Source organism: Pangasianodon hypophthalmus, chromosome 25 (assembly GCF_027358585.1).
Source record: "Pangasianodon hypophthalmus isolate fPanHyp1 chromosome 25, fPanHyp1.pri, whole genome shotgun sequence".
Taxonomy (NCBI): domain Eukaryota; kingdom Metazoa; phylum Chordata; class Actinopteri; order Siluriformes; family Pangasiidae; genus Pangasianodon; species Pangasianodon hypophthalmus.
In genome coordinates, this window is record NC_069734.1 from 8,092,360 (window position 1) to 8,115,455 (window position 23,096).

At 40.5% G+C, this 23,096-nt stretch overlaps 1 protein-coding gene across 7 annotated transcripts in view; it reads left to right on the top strand.

The window, feature by feature from the left end:
- The window catches only part of znf536 (zinc finger protein 536), a 175,371-nt gene that overhangs the window by 57,141 nt on the left and 95,134 nt on the right, over nt 1-23,096 (top strand). For 6 of the 7 annotated variants that reach the window (XM_034299641.2, XM_034299646.2, XM_034299647.2 and 3 more), the window contains one exon: nt 1,668-1,782. The gene's annotated coding sequence lies outside the window, so the exon portion shown is untranslated. Of the gene's footprint in view, nt 1-1,667; nt 1,783-13,959; nt 21,487-23,096 lie in introns of those variants that run through there. The other variant, XM_034299645.2, reaches the window with a different exon arrangement.

Below are 23,096 nucleotides of genomic sequence, written 5' to 3' on the forward strand. Positions count from 1 at the left end.
TATCTAGATTGAGAAAGAAGACGCGGCTGAGGCTGTGGCATGTAACCTGTCAGTGATGACCATGCTCCCCGAAGGCCATTAAGTGATCGATTTCCACTGTGATGCAGTGATGTCATCCATAAGAGACGCATGGCGGGTGTCAGAGGGTGGAGGGGGACAGGACAGCACCGTGTTTGGGTATCGCAGCAGCTATGACAGACTGACACAACTATCAACTGGAAGGTCTCTCACTTTCTCTCTCTCTCTCTCTCTCTCTCTCTCTCTCTCTCTCTCACTGTAGCAGCTAAGAAAGCCAGTGTGCCATGGCCACTGTAATAGGCGTGCATTCAGTACACTCTGTCTAAAAGGTTTGGATGCAATTCACATATAGGTCAATTAAATGCACCAACATCTGCTCTCCTCTAACCATTTGCATATAGTATTCATATGTTAATGATGTTCCTTGTTTGGGGTGTGTGTGAGTGTGTGCTTGGGTTTGTGCGTGTACGCATTTTGTGTTTGGCACTTCCTTTCCCTCCTCCCTATCTCTTTGTATCGCAGAATATAAGAGAAAGAAAAATTTGGATTTCTTACTGCTTCTTGCGGCAACTCCAAACCGGATAGTGCCGTTCTATTTTTATTTCCTCTCGGCCGCGTGTTCTCAGCGTTGAGTCCTCTTCAACACGCAGGCTTGTTCAGCTGGCCCTGATTTGGACAAGAATCCTCCTACTCTAGCAGCAAAGGAAGGCCTGCCTTTGGAAAGCAGCTTAATGCCTTATAAATCAATGATGACACAGATGGACCAGCAATAATCTATTTAGAATGCCTCACAGCAAATATTGTCGTGCAGATGATTAGAGATCGAGCTATTTTAACTCAGCCTTCCTCCCTCTTAGCAAATCCTTCTGCTCCTCTGCATTTCTCAAAACTGGAGTGTCTAGTCTCTGCCTTTTTTCTTCTCCACAAACACATTTCTATTTTTGAAGGAATAAAGTGGTACAGTGTACATGGTTTACAGGGTCTTTTTTTTGGCAGGCGTCGATGGCGTGGCATGAAACAAAAGGAGTGAGAGCGTGGGCCCGAGCCAACGGGCTAATGACAAAATGCACGCTTCTTTAACCCAGGCTTCAGAGGGGGGCAAGATGGCGCGTGTAGCTGTTCAAATCGGACCAAAGGCCCCTTCTATTCACATTTACAGTCGATAGGGTCCTGGTTTAGCGTGAGGCCGTGCAGGAGAGGGAGGAGAAATTGATAGAGAGGGAGGGTGGAGAGAGAGAAAGGGTTGAGGGAGCAATAGAGAGAGAGAAAGAGGGAGGAGTGAGAAAATGAAGTGGAGGTTGTCAGATGTGGCAGCTGCTTGGAATCCTGATAAATATAAGCTCTTATTGATCGGCTGAAAATGAAAGATCCCAGAGTGGCATGCAGTATTTAGCTTCTTGTCTGGTGCGCGCGTCAGCGGTGGCCTTGCCTCGCACGGATAGATTTTCAGCGCTGCTCGGAGGCACGGCTTTGATTTCATCTTTAACCTTTTTCGGCTGCTTTTCCTTGACCTCTGCGCCACTGCCGTGATTCAGTGAATTTGTTACATTTGGCTTGACATCAACCCCTCACTCTGTTTCTCTCTCTCTCTCTCTTTCTCTATGTTCTCCACCTCCCTCCTCCTCTCCCTGTCTCTATCTCTCTCTCAGAGTAAAGACATCCCTCTGGTCATCACAAAGTGCTGCACACACTCGGTGGCGTGGGGGGAGCCACGGTGTCTTCATCCTGAAAGGCCCCAGACCAGTATGCAGTTAGAGTGATCAGGTAAACGTTCACCTCATCTCACCTCATACACCTTAACTCACCTCACACTGACCTCAGATCAGTATGTTTACAAGCTGCACATATTTACAGGTAACTGCAGAGCAGGATCTACATAACAAGGCATGTCACATGATCATATCAAGCAGCACATCTCTGAGCAATGATCACTCCATGATTAACACTAACTCATCCCAAGCACTGATCCCTCTCTCACATCACTTAGCACATTTAGCCCGGGACCTTCAGTGCTCACCAAATATTCTTTATCTGTCACATGGTTACTAAAACAGTACATATAAATGACATATCAAATCTTGCAATAAATTACCAGCCTCCCCATACACTCTTTAATCTTTCAGCTAAGCCCTAGTGGTCCAACTCGATCTCACATTCCTATGAATTTTTAACTGTTATCTATTTATCTATTTCTATCATTGATACACAGACAGGGCGTTTATGTAAAATAAAACTAAATAAAGTGAAATTAGATTTAAAAATCCAATCCTTTGTTTCATTATGTAGGTGTCAAACTGTAATAAAAAAATATCCTCAAATAAAATTTCCCTGCTCCTTTTTTTTTTTCCAGGGACAATACTCTCTTACTCTTTTAGATGGATGATAAATTCCCAGAGAGGGAGGCTGCAACAGCTGTTGGCAGACAGGGGCAGATATGAGAATAGCAGCATAGGATGAGCGAGCATTAAAAATTAATACGCTATTTAGCCTAGGTGTATTTTAGGTATTTGACATTTTCATGTCCGGGACAGACTAAATTTATTCATAGTGAAAGGGTGGCTGAGGGAAATAAATAAATAAATAAAACCAGGGTGGAAGATTCCAGCAGGGGTGGTGGGAGAGCGGTAACGTCAAGGCCATTCTTTTTTTATGGTCAGCCCTTCCTTCAGTAATGATACGTGTTAATGCTCGGAGACTGAAGCTCATTATGGCACGGTAATAATTAGCACTTGGCACAAAAGGATATGATTCACTGCATAAGCCTCTGGTTAAGATTTTTTTGAGATTTTTTTTTAGTGTTTTTGTATTAGTAGGATAAAATGGTGAAGGTTTATTTCTGTGTGTGTGTGTGTGTGTGCATGTGTGTGTGTGTATGTATATGTGTGTGTACAGAGAGAGAGAGAGAGAGAGGGAGAGAAAACTACACTAGGCCAGACAGTGTGAATGGAAATCCCAGCTTCTCCAGTGATTAATTACTAATGCTCCCTCAGAACATCTCCCTATCCCTCACTATCTAATCACACTGAAATCTAAGACATGTCCTGAGAGGAGACAACTCTCTCCATCTCTCTCTCTTCCTCTCTAACACTTATCAACTACTTTATGTATCAATCTCCTGATCTCTCTGTCTCTCTCTCTCTCTCTGTCTTCCTTCCTCTCTCTATCTCTCCATTCTCTGTCTCATCCTTCTCCCAGTACACCTCTCACTGGCTCACTCTTCCCCACTCCCCCTCACCTCCCTCTCTCCACTTCTCGGCTGTTATATATATACATACACTGTTATCCCCTTGGGTAACGTTTAGCGATAGCATGTTTAACACCATAGCCTTCCAGTCACAGCTCTGCACATCATCCTTAAAGGCAGAAAGTAGAGATGCTCTGGTGAGCATGCGAGTATGCTTTACAATCTCCAAAGCAGGGAAAAAGGCTTTTATTTAACAGTTACAGCTATTACCATGAAAAAAAAAATTACTCAAGGCATGGATAATTTCCACACATATCTCTAACTACAAAGGAAAATGGAAATCAAAGCACTACTGCCAAAAAGGCTAGAATAGAAAATAGAAAAGATGCTTCATTATTATTTTTTTCCCCCGATGAGTTGCAAGACTGAAGTTAGCAGCGGTTGTGTTTTAGACAGACAGGCAGATGGACAGAAGAAATGATGGGACTCGAAACTCTCATGAGACCTCCACAGACACGTAGGAGACCACAAGTATTCAAACACTGATAGCATGTTTTACATCAGCTCCCTATCACAGAGAACACTCTGTTCTGAAGCGTCGGCTTCTCATCTGGATTTGAGCAGAGAATTTGACAGCAATGTGTTGGTGTGTGTTTGTGTGTGTATACCGAGGTATGCTTGTCTGATGTGTTTTAATACAGTATGTATGATTACTGTCAATATGTTTGTATACGTGAGTCCTCTGCTCTTTCTTTATGGGTGTAGAAGAGCTTGAACATTGGGATTCAGTTTCATGTGGCGGGACTGCTGAAGTGTCAGGGTGGATGTGCCTTTGAGGCCATATCCGAACATATTAGCGTCTCTCCTTATCATTTAAATCAAGCCCTCGCTCCCTTTGAAAAACATATTGTACACATCCCCTCCCTCTCTCTCACTCACTCACTGGTGGCTCCTGATGGCCGTCATGTCTGCCTTTGAGGAGTTTCTAATGCCCCTGACAGGTACCAGGATCGGTTGTGAGAAAGAGAGAGAGAGAGAGAGAGAGAGAGAGAGAGAACAACAGAGAGATTGTTAAGGGACCTAAGGGAGGACGTGTCCGTCCCCAATCGTCTTCCTCATCATCTGTGTGTGACAGCAACTGCGTAATTGATATATATGGGCCCGGTTGTCTCTTCGGCCCGTCCATGTTAAGGTCAACTTATCTACATATCACTGATGATTTCTCCACTCCTATTATTTTTCCTCCACAGATATTGCCTGGCTGATGTGAAATAAGAATTGAGGAAAGTGAGGGAAAAAAACCCTGCGAAAGAAGCGCCTTTATTCCCGAGCCTAACCCTTGCCTGTTATCAAAGTAACTTCCAGCTTATTAGTGACAAAGGGCCTTTTTCTCCCACTCCCCCCTCCTTCCTCCTTTGTGCAGGCCATGTTCGCCAGCGCTTCCTGAATTAAACTGCTGGCTTCCTGTTCTTTTATATGCATGGCCACATCTGGGGGAGCTTGCTCGCAGCCCCGCTGCTTAATAACAATCACCTTCCCTTTCACTCGGCCCTGATTGTTTCTAATTCACTCTGACAGATAGTGGCTGACAAGCCGCCCGCGCCTCCTCCCTCCGTGACCCCGACTCAGTCACCGCACTTATACCGCCTGTCATTTTTAATATTTGATTTCGCTTTTAAAGTTATGTGTTTTAGCCCGATGATGAAATCAGTGCTTAAACCCAATACAAAGTGGAGCGCCACTCTGCTTTTTCGCACTCTTTCATATTCTGCCTCCTCCACTCGTTCGTACTCTGCTTCGCCTTTCTGTTCTTTCTTCTTCGCCGAGGCTTTTTCTCTGAGACAATGGAAAGCAAAGGTGGTTGAAATGCCATGCACGATCATATTGTGTCGTCGCTACTATTTTTGTTTGTCCTGATGAATTTTCTCACTGAAAACGCTGTCTCTGGGGTCACAGCAGACCCTCAACTTCGGCTCTTCCAGATGTTAGGATGGTGAGATGCAGACTGACCACAGTATGGAGCAAGCATTTTAGTCAACATTTATTTAACACTGGCCTCAGGCACACAGGTTTATGAGTTTCCACCGGCCCGCTCTTAATTGATCCTCCATTACAGCCATGTATACGCGATATGTATATCCAGTATAGGCCCAGCGCCAGATCGTTGAAGAAATGAATGGATACATCGACAGGTAGATGGATGGCATATAGTGAGAAATCCATCCACTTATTCAATAAAAGCACAACCTGAGTTTGACTGAAAATAAGCAATTTAGTTAGTCAATTCAGTGACGGCTCCTCAAGTGCAGCGTTAAGAGACTTGTTAATGCAATTTAATTTCTTTGTGATGTCTACAGTGAATGGCAAGCAGAAACAGAGGCAGAGAAACAGAAACACAGGATAAAGAAAGTAGCAATGAATGATAAATTCTCTCTTGGTGGATTACATTTTTATTACATCTTAAGACCTAATTTAAAAAATATATATAACTGACATTTGATATAATGCTCAGAGTTTTCTTAACTCAATATCATGTTTTTGTCACAACAAATCTGAGAAAATTTTTGGATGCATGTTCAACTTAATCTCGGATTAAATTAAACTCTCAATAGGGATAACACTATTAACATTCCCATCATGTGTAGCACTGATTATAATTGGTGCACATTCAAAAAAAATCAGTCTACAGTTTAGTGTGATACAGAGTTGACTTTCATACCATTCTGTTTAACTCTTCAAATATACCATCATAGCCACACACTAAAGGTTTGTATTGTTCAAAGGCTGTCTCCAAAGCTAATCAATAAAAATGTAGTTTCAACTCAGTCAAAACGCACACACTCTGTGAGTTTGTGTGTGCCTTGGGTGTGCCTGAGTCCAATATTATTTTTTTCCCTGCTTTTTTGAATGACAAAAACAGAACTAATTGGAGTACCGCTGCATGTTTTTACTAAAGGCACAATTTAATTACATTTGAACTGGGAACGAACATTTTGGGAGCATGGTATGTTCATTCAAATAAATGGAGCGAACGAAAAGCAATATTTGTTTTGCTTTGATTAGCAAATCATCAGGGTAATTTGTTAAGAGAAGGACAGAAAATCTCTGGCCAGAACTCCAACTCCAGGTCTCCTTTAGTCCTGCGAGTCCCAAAGGTACTGATGTCCCATAGCGTGTTTATCCCACCTCTTAAATCTTAATGAACTGTGGCCCGAGGGTCTGGGCCTACAGACCGTATTAGGCCGCCTGTAACCTCTTCAGGCTTTTGGTGGCACTGCTGACAAATACTTGATTAATAACTTTCTAAATAATGTAAAGAGTATTGCTGTCTCCGAGGTTGTATTAATAAACATGAATGAATTTATTTGACTTTAACAAAGCATGATTAATGCACATTAGCCTGCGTATTGCTCATTCTAGCGATCCTTTCCCCTCTTCCGCACCCTAAAAAACAACCCATCACCATTAAATATTTATGGCATAATATTAATGGTTTTGTAAAGAAAATATCAAGTTAATAATCCTCTGATTAGCAACTGATTAACCTTTTTATTAAACACGTGATCCATGCATCGTTGACTCAGGATGTGTCGCCCAAGTGGGCTGTGGAATAATTATTTTTGTGTATTTTCTAATTGCAAAAACTGCACGGTTGAACTGGTTTTCTGTTTTATTTCTCTTTTTATACACGCTCAGTCAGAGATCACATCACACAACCCCCTCCTCACCTTCCCTACACACACACACAAACACAAGTACACAAGATTAAGATTTGTTTTAAGGGCTAAATATAGTGGCAAATTTTTGAGGACAATAGGGTTTGATTCATTTTTCCGTTTTATTCCTGTGTTATTTCCACGTGTAGAGAAAACACACAGAGCTGAAAGACAAGCTCTGCTCATCTCTGTGCTATTGTGTGTATTTTTAGGTTTCACCGGTGTCCGTTCAAACACAATTAAGCTTATGTTACACACGTGCCAAGAATGACATCATCCTAGATAAAGACAGGAAAATGTGGAGAAAAATATCATTTGTCAGACAGGTAGAAATGGCCACTGAGTAAGGACATTTTATGCTGAATTTAATTATGTTTGCTTTACTGCTTATTCTTCAGATGCAGTATTTAACCCTTAAGAGTTGACTGTGGCAAGAAAGATCATGTCTTACATATTGCTTAATAATTTAGTAGACAGAGATCCATAGCTAAACGGGGGGAAGGGAGTGGGGGGCGGAATCCTGATTACAGATCCATTTATAGCTTCCCATTTTAGAAGTTTAAAAATGTTTTGTTTAGATTGTAAACCAGCAACCCATAATGCTCGGCATTTTTATTTATTCGTTGTTCAATTAAGATAGATGTTGGTTTTATCAGAAACACCGGCCCCAAAACTTTCAAACAAGGCCTTTCATCCAATCATACATTTTGTAATTCAGTCTGTACACCCATCAGATATGTGGTCACTCAACAACAGGTTTGTGTGTGTCGTTGAACGTATCTGTGCCAGAGAGAGAAGATATAAAACACAACATTTATTTGAGATTTTTTTTTTTAATTCATTTGATTGATTTTCATTTTATATACTTAACCTTGGCATCAAAATTGGGCAAAATAGACACTGACCTCAGATAACTTAAACTCACTTTACTGCAGAATATACACCATCCACTCTAGGTTATTCTGACAAACTTAGGCCTGAAAATCTCATTATTATTTAAAAAAAAAAAAAACATAATTCATAATGTATTTTATCCCATCCCCCCTGCAATGTATTGTGCTGCTTTTTCTTTAGCAAGCAGAATTTATCAAAGGCCAGAGTATTGGGAAAGACAGCAGCAACAATAGAGGCCTTTGTGAGGGGACTTTGTGAGGGGATAAGGGCGTTGTGGACACTTGTTGTTTTTTTCCATGCCTGGTCTTATGATGGATCGGTACACATTCAGTAGGGTGTCTTTGTCCCCTTCTCTGTACCCCTCTCTTTTTTAAAACTTTTTATTAATTTACTTTTTAAGTCCAGAGAGTGATCTCACCTTCTCTGACTTTCTGCTCACCCCGTCTCTCAGTCACAGTCCAGTAGATTCTCTCTCCCTCTCTCTTTCAGCAAAAACCCTTTAACTCTCTTATTCCTTTTCATTTCTTCATCTCTCTCTTTCTCTGTCTCTATACAAACTGGTCACCCTGGGAATCCTCTCATTCAAAGCACACACCCCTCCAAAAACAATTATCTTTGAACTTGCTTTTAGTGCTGTTTGTCCTAATTACAGATCATTTTCTCTGTCACATTTCTACTTTTATTGCCGTTTTGCCCTGAATGTTGATCCTATTGAGGTTCAACCTTATTTTACTTGCTGGAACACCCCTAAGACCTGGATTCATCTCATATTCCCCTGTGACTCTCTCTCTCTCTCTCTCTCTCTCTCTCTCTATCTTTCTCTCTCTCTCTTTTCAAATTTGATTTTTTCCCAGCGTCTTCTTTCCTTCTTCTTTTTTAAATATCATTTTTGCAGTGAAATCAGACAGAAATCCATTGTCCTAATTTTATGGTAATATAGTATGGATTTATGTGCATGCTTGAGACAGACTACACTTGTGAGAGTGTGTATTCTTCCCTTTGCGCTGAGGTATGAGTTGCTTTAGGCCATGCTAACTACACTGCCACAGGGGAACGCTGATGTATTTATAGTGTGCAGCTACAGAGGTGGACTTTATGTAATTAAAACCCCATAAAGGTGCTTAATACCTTCCTTTTCCTGGCTCTGTCCAATCATAATCTACTCCACCTCTCTCTTTTAACTGTAACACAAACTCACATGCACACACACATACCCACACACACACACACACACACACACACACACACACACACACACAACAAGCATGCATGCTCCTAAGCCTCTTAGGAATCCGATTCAGCATGCACACACAACATGCTCTGGAGTTGCGAGGAGAGGTTTAGACATGGTGCAGGACTTTTTTCAATTAGAGGCAGTTTGCGTGCAGGCTGATACCATCGCAGTGCAGCGGGATGGGTCATTGGCAGCCAATGGGATTAGAATCATGCACAGGTTCTGCCAGAGCAGAGACACAAAAAACACCCAACCAGCCACCCCACTCCCCGTCCCTGCACCCCGTCCCAGCTCCCCCGTCCCAGCTCCCCGTCCCCACTCCCTGTTCCCACAGTAAACCTCACTCAGTCAGACACCGTCTTACAGCCAGCTGTACATGACCACCTGGGAAAGGGGATATACAACACTTGCAGTTCAAGAGTTTGTCACATCTTTTTTTCCGCATCTTACATTATTTCTCAGTGCACTGTAGTAATACAGAGTGTCACATCACTTGACCTAGTGTCATGCTGTTGACACAATTGACACAAAATTTTGAGCGCAAAAGTTAACACCCCTCATTATTACAAGATGAGAAAATCTCTGTTTTACAATTTATGTGCAAAACATAGAATTCACAGAAGAAATGAGTGTGAATCCTGCAACAAGATAATAATTCACCAAATCCAAACATAAGTCAAAATCAGTAGAAATTGTTTTTTGCCATGATCCTTTCGCGTTACAAAGAAGGCTGTGTAGTTTGAATTGAAAATGTCAATAAAATTTATACCATATGAGTCCATTATGTGATATAACTGTATTTTCTTATACACCTGTAAGATGCACAGGCTGCAACCAGCCATGTGCTCTTGCTTAACTGAACTTAAACAGTGTAATCTAGTTCAGGTTACAAATTAGATAATGATTCTTTAATTAGATCTTCTTAAAACTCTTAAAGTAATGAAAATAAACTTTTACATGGACACTTACACATGAAATATCTCAGTACAGCACTTATATTGGGTGTTGTTGCAGAAAATTGTGATGCACCTTTCATTTTTGTTCTATATGCATTTTTTTGGGAATATATTAACATTTAGGATGGCACGTTGGCACAGCAGGTAGTGATGCCACCTCACAGGTTCAGGATCCCCAGTTCAATCCTGAGCCTGGGTACTATCTAGAGTTTCTCATGTACTTCTTGTATCCCTCTGGGTTTCCTCTGGGTTCTTTGGTTTCCTTCCACCTCTCACTGGCATCCCAGCCAGCGTTCCCACCTCATGCCCATTGTTCCTGGGACAGACTCCGAATCCACCTCAACTCTGATCGGTATAAAGTAGTTACTGAAGATGAGTGAAAGTTTACTTTCCATCTATAGTCAATCACTCATTTTACGTCATTTGTGATGTGGAGGTATAATATATTAAACTGGATTTTGCCATCGAAGAAGTGACAGTGTTTCCTAGGGCACAAAATGTTCCAACTTAAATGACTGGATGATGCACAGATAAGATTCTGAATACTAGCCCACATTTTGTAACTACAAATGCACAATAAAACATATAAAAAATGTATTTATTGTTGTATTCTGTGTATCGCCTCAAAAGATGAAACATTGTTAACACACACAAGTACATGTCAGTTTTCCATCTATGCTCCTTCCACAGTGACACACAGTAACACTGATTTGACGTGTGCTGTAAAAGCGGTTTGTAATACTTCAGGTGTGTGTGTTGCTTTGTTGTTTCTCTCTTTATTAGCACAGTTGTTTGCTGACAGTCCTCAATAGGCCCTTTGTTGATCCAAATCCCTGTCTTAATGAGTCATTATTGTGTATTTGCTTTCTTTCAGACCTATTTGTCAGTTTGACAGCGTGTCTTGTGATTATCCTTACGTATGTTGATTCCATAGATGTCTGGTTTTTGCCAAGCAACTATTTGCAAAAATCAAAGTGCATGGAGTTTGGGGCAGGCAGCCCCTCGTTCCTCTTCTCCTCCTCTTCCCTGGAGCGTAGCGGCTTCTTCCTCAGCGGGGGGAAAGATGGAACGGCTGTGCAAAAGGACTAGTACCTGTCAGCAGTTACTCAAAATAATTGGTAAAGGACTGCAGCGGGATGGAGAGGGCTCTTTTCTCCTCCTCCATTTGATGAATATTTGAAATCACCAAGCAATTGTGGAGCTGAGTGCAGAGAAACTGGACAGTCAGGGAGGAGAAGAGCTCAGTGCTCACACGATCGTTTCAGTATTGTGTTGCAAGTACAGTAATAAGAAGATGAATGGACTGGGGTATTGCTCATTACCAAATCTTCAACATCTTCAAGGTGTGAACAATACACAATATACAATGTACAGCTTTTTTTTTAGAAAGAAAGACAAATAAGTGTAATTTATACAAAGAATATATTTAAGTTTCACAGATGTTCCTTAATTATCACAAGTAAGAAAATTGTAATAATGTACAAGTAATAGTGCATTTCAAGTTATTAATATGTGATATAAATATTTTCTAATATTTTCTAAACCCAACTCTTCACATTATCCTCTGAGCAGCTTTGGGATCTTCTCACTTGTAATACATGCCTCCCAGTCTTGACATCTCTGTTCTAACTTGGCTGGACTGCTCGTCCAGTCTTTACCCATTAATCCTGACATATCTGTTTGAACTTTGAGGTATGCTTTCTTTTTTTCATTGGGGGATGCAAAAATTTGGCACACAATTCCACATCCACATACATATCCCTATAAACACACACTTAACACACTCACAGATCACACTTCCATTACCAGCCTTCCATTGTTCATACACGTTAAGATCTCTCCGCCCTTTGTAATTTTGAAACAATGCCACGGAAAGTTCACGCAGATAATTACTCTGCGGACAAAATGTGCTTTAACTTTGGGAAATCTTCGTTTCCTGCCAATTTGAGGAGCGCCATCGGGCTCTGTTTGTCTCATAATGGATGGTATTCATCTTCATCTTGCTCTTATGCTCGACTCCAACTCACTTTACACCATAGTCAATTAAACCCCTCTGGCCCCATCTGGGCATAAAGGGATATATAACTCCTCTGACATTTGGCCATAGCCGTATTAGGCACACCCAGAGCACACACAGAGAGAAAGGCTCCATTAGCACTTTTAAAGAGCCCAGAACTGATGTGAGTCACAGAGGGGTTGGTGCTTTACATATGGACCCCTATTTTGTGACTAGGACCCCTGGTAATATAGGGATGTAATGGTAGCAGTACAGTGCCAGTAGTTTTATAAATATAGGTAGAAGGTCAACACAATTGTCTGCAGGACTTTTAGACCTACTTTCTGTTGTTGTAACTGTCTCAAATGATGAAAGGCTAGAGTAGGTAAACTGTTCAGAGACAGGTTCACGGGCAAGTCCAAGAGGTCCTGATATTCTGAAAGCCTGGCATGCAGTCTCTCTGTCTCTCTGAATCAGTGGTCTCTGGTGGAGAGCTGGATTTACGAGGGTGAGGGAGTTTCAACTGGGCTATTTCCATCCTAATGCCGATGACTGGGGAACTCAGATAGGGAGTGCGGAGTAATGAAGCATGAGAAGCACATCCTGTCCTCCCTCACTAAAGCCACGGCTTGCAGGGTCGCGTTTAGCCCGTGCCGCCAAACAACTCAAGGTGTAAAAGTGTTCCCTCAGGCCCGGAGCTCCTTTGCACTGTAATGCTGAGTCACTAGAGGAACTGAGGAGCTCAATATGGGTGGCCAGGCCGAGAAATGACCCATCAGGAACCCTGAACCCATGGCTAAATAGACTAAATAGAGGAACAGGAGAATGTGTGGATACAGCTATAAAATTACAGTGACAGAAATGAAGCTATTTAATCATGGTAAATTACTGACCAGTGTTGGTTTAAAAATTAGAAATCTTTCAATTCATTCTGTTAAGTTTATGTCTAGCTCTAAAGTCAATACCAGTTTTATAATATTCACAAAATATCTTCACTGACAGCGTTTAGAAAAATTTTGAGGTTGGTTTTATTGACACGTGCCTTTCTGGAAGGATTTTGCATAGATTTCCTTTCAAATGAGACACTCTGTGAGTTTTATGTGGACATTATTATCCCAATATTTGTAAAAAGAATGACTGTGGCATTCTGATTTATTTATCTCTTCCTGGGTTGTATGCAGAGACGCAGAAAAATCCTAGATCTCGTGCAGAATGGTGGATCTATAATTCATGAAAGCTAATGCATTGTTTCTGTTGCTTTATATCATATCTCCTTTTTTTTCCTTTCCCTGCCAGCATATTACTTGGCAAAGGTTGGCAATAATACCAGTATTGAAATGAGAAGTTTGAAAGACGCATGGCTCTCTTTTTATGCGTGTGTGTAAACTGATTTGAATCACACATTGGGGGCTTACAGAACGGAGCTCTAAATGTTAAATGGGGGTTGAAGTCTGCCTGAACTAATTTGTAGAGCTTTGCACCATGTTGACATTTAAATGTGATAAGAATAGAAAACTGTATGTCGACCTATTTTGAAGATGCTTTCGGAATACATCCGCATCAGCCGCGGTCTATAATTAATAAAAAAAGACAGCGTATCCCCCCCGCCTTTTCTTTTTGCAACCAGATTTGATTATAATATAACCCTTATACGACTCAGAAGGATGAAGGGAAAAAATAAAAGAGGAGTAAAATATGAGCAGGGAGGGAATTAAGGGGGAAGTGGATAGCGCGCACCTGGGTTTGAAGGGGGGAGAGATTGCATCGGCTGGCTGCTGTGCTATCACATTACCGCCATCCAGCCTGTGTGTTTGTGAGAGCAAGCGGTGAGGAGAGGGACCTCGCCAAATCAGCATGCAAATAACGCCACATTGTTAACTTAATCAGATGCAGGAGAGAAAATATGGAGAGGGAGGTGGGGAAGAGAGGGAGGGAAGAGAAGGAGAGAGAGAAAGATGGAGAGAAAGGAGGAGGGGTGCACAAACAAGAATCAGGGTCTTCTGAAATGGCGGAGGGTGAGACAGATTAAGCCTCTCTACGTACATGGATGATGTAGGCAGGGTGGCAGTGTCAACCCCTTGGGCTGGTAAATTGTGTGTGTGTGTGTGTGTGTGTGTGAGAGAGAGAGAAAGAGGTTTTCCTGCTTTTGTCAGAAGCTGGAGCTGATGAAGTCCCTTTTCAGAGCTTCCTGAAGTGTCTCAGGCAGCAGTTTAGCAGCAATAACACTTTACTCCAGTCGTACTGAATACCTCAGCTCTCCACCTGTGCTTTCATCCAGGGTCTTCTCCAGTGTTCTGAAAATGACTTAACAATTTGCTATACTACAAATTCTTCAACTCCGTGCCATGAAATTTCCTAATCACGATTACATTTAAGAGTAAACATTCTCCAGTTTTTCTACATTTCTTCCTACTTCTCAGTCCACACCAGTGGTGGATTTATGATGACTGTACTGTAATTAATCTCGGCGTGAGCTGTATAAACAGCCTATAAAATCCTCCCATCTGTGGAGCTTCAGACAGTGGGAGTGTACACAGAGGTCACAACCTATCCAGCATCGCTCATGCACAGGTTGGCAATGTTAAACAAGCTAGCAGGCGTGTGCAGCCATGGCAACACACGCAACACGCTAACACGGCAGTCACAACACAAGCAGAACAGAGGAAAAGATGACATGTTTCAACTTAACACACATTTAGAGAAGTGAGACAGATTCTTTTCTGTAGAAAGTTATACTGACACACTTATGCCTCTCTTTCTTTCTTTCTTTCTTTCTTTTTCTTTCTTTTTCACTCCACGCCTTCTATCTTGTGTTTCTTCTTTGTACAGCAGCTGTGACAGTGGCCTTTGAAAGAGGATGAGTAAGTGATCATGTTCAAGGTCAAACAGGGCAGCAAGCAATGATAAAAATGTGGAGAGAGAGAGAGAGAGAGAGAGAGAGGATGAAGTGGGGAGAGATGTCTGGATTCCATCTTTGTGGCCAAACCTGGCTGTTTCTCCCTGATCTCTCTCTCTCTCTCTCTCTCTCTCTCTCTCTGTATTGAGTGCAGACAACCTAAAGGCCAGTGCAGTGGGCATCGTGCGGCAGGATGGTATTTCTAGGTCAAACCGACTCCCGCTTTATCTGTCAGAAACGTTACATATACAGAGTCTGAGCCAGAATCGTCTCCATTTTTGAATGTTTATAGATCTCTGTGAAGCACCTGCTCACAAATAAAACTTCTGGAGTAGATTTCACATTACCACTGTTGACCAGTTCTGTTTTAGATGTCAAACACTTACCTGTGTCTCAGAGTGCAGCTTGTACAATAAAGGACTGTCTCCTTTTCTGTCTCTTTCTTTCTTTTCACTTGTCCTGGAATAAGTAGCCATGCCATTTCCGACAAAGAGCGATAAGTAAACATGGACCTTTCAAACCCTGCTCTCCCTTAGGTCCTCCACCCTCTTGGTTTCTCCGGAGACTCTTGGATAGCTTACACTAAAACACAATTTGCTCTTAACAAGGAAAGCACTTTCTTTACATCCTCCACTCCTCACTTTAACTGTTCAGTGGTGACTGACAGATATGAACATTATGACTAATGTTGAACTGTATGGAGAGGAGAAAAACATTGCATTATCATTTGGCCTTGGTACAACTCACAGCTGCAAACAATAGCAGTACAAAAATATTGTAACATATGCAAAGAATTGCTAGCATTTCCACTGAAGTCTGACTTCCTGATGGTTTTGATAAGATTACTGGCTTTTCTTAAACAGGATGTGCCTTTTAAAAAGCATGCTTTATGGACATACCCAGAAGAGTTGCATAACGGGCGTGACAGAGAGCTTCTCTTCGAAATGAAACTTTCAGATTCGCTGGAGGGAGTTTATCAAAGTGACGGCACAAAGCAGATTTAACACCACCCGTATTAAAAAGACATGCAGTGGTTCAATATTTAAAAAGCCCATTTGTCATGACAGAAGTGCTTTTTCAGTCAAGAGCATATGGCTCCTCTACCTGTTTATGGTCTTGTCTTTTCTTATCGTCTTTCATGTAAGGGGGAAAAAGAACGAGACAAAAAAAGAAGAGATTTTCAAAAGACACTGAAGAATCATTCAATTAATGGCGGCGTGATGTAAAATAATTACTCGTCTTGCCTTCCATAATGAGTACCTCTAATTAGCCATACATTTGTTTTGTTTTGTGACTCCAGTTATGAAGAGGTAGTGAGTACATGGAAGTAGCAGCAGATCTTTTTTTCTCTCTCTCTCTTTCTTTTCTCTGTTTCAGTTGTGCATACATCTAACTGCCTGAAGACACAATTTAGAGCCCATGTATGCACACAAGCAGTGGTAAATAGTGTAGCGTGTTAAGGAGATTTGTTCTGTCTCTCTCTCTCTCCCACATGCTTTTATTTTAATTAGCCATGCAACAATTAAAAGATTCACAAACTAAATTGAACCTTGTCTCCCTCTCCTCCCGACTTGATTTCACCACCTGTCAAAACAACACCCCTTGTTGAAGTCATTATGCAAAACTCATACGAACAGAACCAGCATGGGCGAAAAGAAAGCAGCAATTATTTCTGATATTCACTTATTCAGGGGTTATACTGACATTTGAAGGTTTCGGGAAAGGTAAACTATGTTTGCCACTACTTGCAAGGGAACGCACATGCTACAAAAAAAAAAGGATCAAATCCTTAGATTGTAATGGAACAAATATCACAAAGGTAACAATTTACACTTTAAGAATTACACTTGTCCAAAACATTTCAGAATTTTGTTTAATATGGTTTCACACCTTCAGCTTTGCATTGTTTTATAAAAAATGGAAGAAATCCAGATTGCTACTACATAAATTGCAATTACTCATTTAAATAAAACATTTTTCATCAGGTTTATTTTGCTAATAAAGTCCTGTTTTTGTGATGTGTGCTAATCAGAAAATTGTATAAATTCAATCATTTTATTTGATTTCATACCAACAAAGATGATTTATACTTGATGCATGACTTTGCGTGCACATGCAGAAGCAGCAGCCATACAAGCGTTGCTGTTTACATACTCTTCTCCGTACTTTATGTACATCTGGAGGATTAAAAGCAACATCCACTAGATGGCATATCGTAGCCAAAACATCCCTGTCCATTTGGTTTCCAGGTCAGACTGTAATATACACCTCAGTTTTAAACATGCCGATGAGCTCTGTTAAATCTTTCCACCGGTGTTGTGATTGTGGTCATGAACTATGTCTCAAATTGAAAACTACGACCTTACATTCAAAAGTATTTACTAATCTAGAAAATTCAGAAGACTGGTACACAAAACAGATGTCTCAGTAGGTTTGAAAACTAAGTGAGAGGCTTTTAAAATTCAAACAGGAAGCATAATATGAAAACCAATTACTGTTAGCACGCAATAACTGTCTGGAACAGTAAGTATGTGATTTGAGACACAAAGCTTTTTTATTTATTCATTTGTGGACACAGTGGCACAAGGTGCTGTACTGCCCTCACTGTTTACGTTGGTATTGCACGATGCATAATGTTCATTTTTGAGGACCTGCGTAAGTAATGCTTCAAATGACCACAGGCAGCCATCTTGTGTACATGTTTAAAGTATAATCCAGCCTTGAAGTCATTAAAGATTGGGCAAATACTAACCTGACTCCTAACCCTAACCTTACGTAACCCTAACCCTAACCTTTTATTAACCTCTTATTTAATTTGATCTGTGTAAATAGTTATGAAATTGTGAAACCATGTTTGATTTGCGATATTTGGGATCGCTGGGATAACCGTACAAGGCCTTGAGGATGGATGACCCCTGAGCTCAGTGTGCTTTTGGTGCGTTACATCAGATTTGACTTCTGTGTAATTCTGACACACAAACCTGAGAAAAGAGCATAATAATATGAACTGCATAGTCCAAGCCTATGTAGGTTTTCTGTTTCTTGTTCTCTTATGTAGAAGTTTGCCTTACTGTTGCAACTACCAGAGTTAGTTGCTTTTTTCCCATTTTTTGGACAAGAAAAACTTGCAATCAAGCCCAGTGTGAAAGTATGACTCTTCTATTAATCAGAGAAAACAGCAAACACGTGTATTCATTACATGTTTGTATGTGAGATGAACACCTTTTTGAAGCACCCCACACATCTTCATTTCAAGACCCCCACCAACACTCTTCTCCAGCCTGCTGTCTGCTTAACAAATGCTCAAAGTTATTAATCTTCCTCCCTACACACAGCGTAAAATCTACAGGCAGGAGTCCCCACACACTGCTGTGAATACCATTGCACAACACACATACACAAACGCACACACACAGTACATCTGCTGTACTTCAGGATAACACTGTGAATAGATAGCATAAAGGGATGCTTTGAGCTTTTGACCGGCGTAAGATGATGATGACGATGATGATGCGGCGAAGCAGCACAATGAACTGTGGGAATTCTCTGGTCTCCCATTGATCTCGCCTCCTCTGGCATCCCAACAAGCCTGTCTGACATAGGGATGAAAAGAGCAGCATTTTTCTCTCTTTTCTTCCTCCTCTCCTTTTTTTCGTAGCCTCATACTGATCTGTAGAGATGAGCTGAAAGCTGAACTACCTGTTGAAAAGTTCTCTTAAGACCTCCTCAATGATATATTGTGTAAGGCAGCGAGAGAGGGAGAGAAGGAGAGAGAGAGAATTATGAGAAATAAGGAGGGGGGAAAGCAAAAAGAGTAAGGTTACCCAAGCCAAATATATTCATGACTGTTATATAGTGCTTGTTGTAGAGTCTGCAATCGTACTCCTATAATTAGGCCATACAAACTGTTTTCTGTTTTAACCACAAATACACAAACACCACCTCCATTTTGTGACGAGCCACAATGAAAATGGCTTTGTTCTTTCAGCCTGTGTGTCTTTGCATTTGATTCAGTTTAGTTCTTGTGCTGGGAACCTTGCCTTAATGCCTCATTACAGCCACTAATAATCCAGTTCAGTCAAAGAGCATCGAGAGGAAGAAAAACAAGGCACGTTTTATTGGATTAATTAGATGCATTCTGAAGACCACCTGCAATAGACTAAACAGAGAGAGAGAGCGAAAGAGAGAGAGAGTGAGAGAGAGAGAGAGAGAGAGTGCGAGAGAGAGAGGCCTGAGACACTAATATGCACAAAGTGGGATTCGAGCCACGATATGCTCATGATTTATCTATCGTGCATTTCTTCCCATACGTCCATAAATACATGGCGTGCACATCATATCCTCACATTAGATATGCACCATATGGCGACCACTTTTGAATTCTTCACCTCATTTTTTTATATCAAAGTCATTAATGACCGGGTGGAACTTGGGCTGACTTTTAAGCTGAGTAAATAATGATTGATTTATTAATGATGATGACCTCCATTATAAGTAATTAACATGGTACCTCATAGTAATTAGTCAATGAATTTTGATCAGTATAGGCTCAAGATTACAAAATAACTAATAATGATCTACATTACTCAGATGATTAGCTGATTGTTTCTTACTTCTTTTCTTTACATGAATATAGGAAAAAAATGGAGCAGGAGTATAATTAAAATCATGAAATCATTTTAGTGCACTACATGATGTTGTGCATATAGAAAAGATGTGTTTTATGTCCTCCATGAGGTGGAGCATACTTCAAAAGTTGCCTTTTACAGAGCCAGTTCAAGGCTCAGTTGTAGTGGTGTGCGTTTTATGGAGCTGTACTTACGCACTTCACCCTGATTTGTGAGATCCAGCAGGGGATCAGCTCAAGGACATGAGCGCCTAAAGTCACTGGATCATGATGTTACATTTTTATTTTGCTGTTTTTGAAACAAGTCAGACATGTTCTCTTAGAAGTATACATAAAGCAAGTTATTTTGTTCCAAAATGTTATTTGCTGAAGACGCCCCACCCACCTCTGCATTTATAACCTTATCTACTTATGGTATAACAACATGCAAAATTTTAAAGAATTATAAGTTTACAATGGAAAATAACACTTTAATCTCACTTTAATTATCAGCATCTTCTACATCAGTCTCTGTCTCATCACATGAGGTGAAAGTCACTCCCGGCATTTAAACATGAACCTCATCGTCGTCTCTTCACTTGACTGATCTCTAACATTGATTATTAATTCAGGCAGTTCTGTTCTTTTGACTGAATTTCTTGTTACTAATGTCATTTTATTAGGTCATTTAAAGATTTTAAACTTTGTCTGCTATAATCTGTACTGAGTGTATAGGTGCTCTTCTCTGATTTGATGATGATGTGATGACGCAAGGGCATTGCAGCCATTTTGATAACCACTATCTGATTGCGAACTGAAATGATTAGTCTTGTGTCTGTTGCTCTATGTCATGTAGATAAGGAAAAACGTGATAAAATCTTGACATTCACTATGTGAGGATATCACACTTAACTACTATTATTTGAGACATCTGTTGACCATTTGTCATTTTTGGTAAAATACATTTATATTTTCTTAAAGTAGAGATAAACCACTGTAACCAAATGTCAAAACCCAATTTTTCAGGTGGTTTTCTGTTTGGCTGTTTTTCAGAATTTACCTGCAGTGACATCCAGCTGGTTTCCCACCAGAAGGATCCTCATATGTGGGCAGTTGTGTATTACTATTTTCCCCAGCTTTCTCCTATTTGAAAATCAATTTTAATAGTTATTAGTTACTAATAAACAGAATCAGTGAGGAGAACATGCATAACAGTTTCATTTGAGTCTTAGAGATTAAAGCTGAAGTAACAAATATTAATGCAGTTTTGTAAATGCATCTTGCTCATTTTCAGTAAAACCACAGTCAGATCACAGACAGTTAGCACAACCATCTTAGTAAAGGCAAAGGTAAAAGTTTAGGTTAGAGTGCTGTGTGAACTAACATTGTATCTGAATGTCTAATGTAAACAAATGACATCTGTGATGCATAACCCGCAAAGGTAATAATACAGTTTAAGCACATTAAGCGCAGTTGCTAGCAGTCACTGGATGAGATAATATACATAACAAAATTCAGGCCTACAAGGATACACAGTGTCGGTTTTTACTTTCTAATTAAGGTGTGTGGTGCAGAGCAATTTGCAGTGCAAGACAGAAAGTTAAGCATAAGATAAGACACAAATCCGGTTGTTTTGCCGTGTTGCTTGAAAGGCTGTGTATTAACCACAGACATGCATGCCACTGGCTCCCGTGTGAGAACACACCAACAGAGGAAGTCTCGGTGGCTTTTAAAAAGCTTGGTGAGAAAGTTAGCATTAATTAGAGCGTGCGGCTGCTCTTAGACTATGTGTGGCAGGTACTAGAAAAAAAAGAAACACACACACACAGACACACACATGCACACACACACACAGACCTTCTCTCAGCCTCACAGCTGCTGAGCGGCTGTCCCAGACCTGAACAGGGAAATTAAGAGTCCACAAGAAGGAAGAGCTAGGAAGTGTGTCTGCTGTGGACCACCAACCAATGGCACGCTTGCAAATAGGTGAGGCTAGGCTAACAGCTGTAAGAGTTATAGATACAGATAAGCTTGAGTTATTTTAAAGATTACAGCTCTGATATATTCTTCTTCTATTTTTATCTGGGTCATAGTGCAAAGAAATATAATAGAGGAAACCGCTAGAAGTGTTACAGGGTTTAGAGATCACATCTGCAAAGCTGATATTATACATTTTTTCATTATAAATAAGATTGCAAAAGAAGCTAAATCAAGTGGTGATAATGATAAATGTAGCGATATCTGCATTATTCTGAAAAATGGACCCTGATTCTGCAAATTCAGTTTGGGGTTGTTATTGTATATGGATTAACTATGCCAGTATTGTAGAATTTAAGAGCACTAATATGACATAGTTTTAATTCCTATGTTTCTTTAGAGATAAGGCTCTTGGCATAGAGCTTTTACTGATTATACAGTTGAAAATATGCATGTTGTAGATAATTGCACCATAGTGATGCCTCTCACCGAGTATTCCCACAGAGGATTTTTTTGGATGGCCTTTTAAAAGATTGCATTGTGTGTGTGTGTGTGTGTGTGTGCGTGTGTGCGCGCGCGTGTGTGTACATGGATGTGTGTATATATATGAGTGTAAGAGAAACAGTTTTTATGTCTCGGCAAGCACGTTACATTTCTAACTATACGAAATGCCCTTTTTTTAATAAAAAAAAAAACTGGAACGACTTGGGAGCAAGAAAAGCATATTAATGCACTTCATTTGCATACACTCGTCAGTGAGGGTATGTTCAAAAACAAACTGGATTCATCAGTTCATTTCACAATGTTCCTTTGTCTATCTGCCTTTGTTATATGGTAAAGATAAAGGAGGAAATCAAATTGAAGAAAAGGGCAAGCTGCTATCTCTCCAAATGAGCAACAGCTCATCAGGCCTTGCTGAAATCATACATTTCTATTGCAGAAAGCAGTGTGCATGGCAGCCACTTTCAAAGAGCCTTCATCTAATATCTGCAGGGACAGCAAAAAGCAAGTCAAACTAATTTTAACATCAATTTTAACAGTTCTCTGGCTGAGGAAACTCCAGAGTCATGAGCGCTAGCATAAAACTAAATATCAGCCTGACATTATTGACTTCAGCTGAATATTTGAATTTAGTCGATCAGCTAAATATGTATGTAAAAATTCACCCATCAGTAATTTATGTTTGTCTTAAACATGCTCCCCAAATTATATTTTGCTGAATGTGAGAATTCATACAGAAATGCTTAGCAATGTAGATTTGTACAGCATGCATGCCTACTTGCGTGAGTGTGTTCATAACCAGTCATTAAATCCATAATACACCTACAGAGCATTGTTCCAAACCAATCCTTGTTTTTCTTTACATTCCTCAAAGATGTAGCAGGGGGACAAAGTGAAATGGCATTCGTCAGCAGCCCACAATGCATTCAGCACAAACTGGAAGTGACCACAGTGTTTTATTCATGTTGGAGCGATAAGAGTTCACAACCAACACAGCGTAGGAAGAGTAAATAGCTAACAAACAGGCAGCCCTTATTAGAGTCCTTAAAGTCCGAGTGTCAGCGAATATGTGCTCCACACCCACTGCCGAACACAACGCAGACTGTGTGCATCTGAGT